A 2,655-nucleotide genomic window follows, 5' to 3' on the forward strand; every position below is an offset into this window, starting at 1 on the left:
AAAGTTTACTGGGTATTGTACAGATGTGATCCTGTAGGCTAAAAAACCTAGAACCCCCCTTCACTCCTTTTTTTAAGTATAATATTAATTTGGCTAAGTTGCTTTATCTGTTTATAAAACTAATTCACATAATTTTGAGTTCGACCGGGACCCACCGTTGTGAACCGCGAGGGGTGCCTAACACCTTTCCCTCAAGGTTATTTCGAGCCCTTACCTAATCTCTGGTAGTGCAAACTAGTTTTATGAGTTACTTGATTTAGGTGCCCTAACACACCTTAAATCTGTTAGGTGACGACTCTTCAAATTCTGTACCCAATTCCCAAAAGGAAATGAGTTGTTCCCAATGAAAGTCGAAACCCGGACTCCGCGAGGAAAAAGGGGGCGTGACACTCCCTAGGATAGAACTGCTCTGATACCACTTTTGTCATGACCCAAACTGATGGGACACGACAGGCACCCGGTACCTTACTCAACCGAGTACCAACATAACATATCTTTTCATGTCATACTATTATGGATAACTGATCCAGAAAGCTGACGTGAGATAAGTAGAATACAACATGTGAATCCAACTATACATAAGACATACGGGCCTATAAGGCCAAAATAACTACTCGTAAACTGAACATAGGCCGACAAGGCCATACAAACCTTTACGTACATGACATTTATCTACAAGCCTCTAAGAATATACATCTAAATCATATTAACCAAGCAAGCAACTCCGAAGCAAATGGAGTGCACCAACATCTTCCGCTGAGCTGATAGCCTACTTGAAGGGCTCTCGACCTGTCTATCGGGACCTGCATGATCAGGTGGTTCATGACATGTGTTCATAACATCATCAAGCCTCTGAGGGCATCCCATCATATCATCTCGATCATTGTGGGCAAATCATCAACGTATACCAGCTGATCAAGTAGTGGTGCGTATATAACGCCGTAACCTTTTCCCATATCCCATATACATATGTCACACCACCTTTTTGCGCACCTACCCCGAAGGATAAATGCGTGAGGGAGTTTTTCCATTTTAAGTGACATTATTCGAAAATGGGATTATTTATTTATTTCAGAGTCGCCACTTGGGAAAGGTTTGGCTTTTGGTGTCCCAAGTGACCGGTTTATCTCGAATCCCAAATCGAGGAAATTTTCGACTTTCCAAATGAAGTTTGCGAACCAGAAATTCTAAGTAAGGAATTCTGTTGACCCGAGGGAAGGTGTTAGGCACCCCCGAATCCCGTGGTTCTAGAACGGTCGCTTAAATTGTTGTAATGGCTAAATATCTGATTTTTATACATGTCATAACTTGTGTGCTTTTATTAAGTTTAAACTGCTTTTATTATCATTTTTTAATAGAATTGCAACGTCGTGAAAACATATCTCGAACCTCGTCACAATCAATGTACCCGTGGTCATAGACACGTTTCGACTCTGTTGAGATTTGGATTTGGGTTGCATAAATGCACACCCATACTTAGGGAAGTAATTTTATTAAAGACACGCCCTAAACGATTGGCGTATCGTTATTTGGGGCAAAGCCGTGAAACTTTGCTAAACGGCTCGTCCCGGAGTCTAAGCAACTTTACAAACACGTATAGAGAGCCCCGTAGCTTGTACATTTTTTTGGCGAGGCTCGTCTCATTTGTTATTTTGTTTCAAAAGAATTGCAACGTCATGGAAACGCATTTCGAACCATATCACAATCGATGTACCCATGATTGGTCGACGCATTTCGACTTTGTTGGGATTTGGATTTGGGTTACATAAATGTACACCCGTATTTAAAAAGGTAAGATTAATTAAGGCGCGTCCTAAAGAGACTAACGTATTTTTATTTTAGGAAGAGGCCGTAAAAATTCGCTAAACGGCCAACTCCGAAGTTCAACCAATTATTGTATACATTTATTGAGGGCCCTGCGATTTGTAATTTATTGGCGAGGCTCATCTCATCTTTATTTAAGGCCAAATCCTAAAAGACTATGATTTTCTATTTATTCTTGTCTCAAAATAAAGAAAAGGCCTGAACTAACTAGCATGCTTAGGTATCATCATTTCAATTAATATGTCAAGGGCAAATAAGCCCTCAAATCATTGGGCCTTAACTGGATTTCCATTCAAAAGGGACTGCGCCAGCTTACAGTTGACATATTTATTCACAAAAATAAGCTTGTATGTGCATAACCATGCTAAACTTTGGTATTTACATGAGCATGTACACATGGAGATTTGGTGTTTCTGATTGTATAAAATTAGCCCATACTTTTACGTTTCTTTGCAGCGAATATTGGGACAAACAAAAGTAATCTACGTGTGATTTTTACCTTTTAAACAAACCTACAATTTATGTAAATGGGTTCAGTATCAGACTATGAAGCATGGAATCAATACAGTTTCTCTTTAATTCACAAAATTAAAGTTAAGGGCTCATTCAATGTTTATGCTTGATCAGACGTTAGTTCAACAAAAGTTTACACAATCAACGCCAACCATACTGAATCTGTTATCATTACATATTACACTACATCAATAATGTCCCAACGGTTCCAAAATAGTCTAACAAAAGTCCAAATTAAACTGCTAGGGTTTGTATGCACATGAATTGGAATCGAATTATATTAGACTTTAGTATCTATTTAGCTATTACTACATAACA

Source organism: Nicotiana tabacum, chromosome 20 (genome assembly GCF_000715075.1).
Source record: "Nicotiana tabacum cultivar K326 chromosome 20, ASM71507v2, whole genome shotgun sequence".
Classification (NCBI taxonomy): domain Eukaryota; kingdom Viridiplantae; phylum Streptophyta; class Magnoliopsida; order Solanales; family Solanaceae; genus Nicotiana; species Nicotiana tabacum.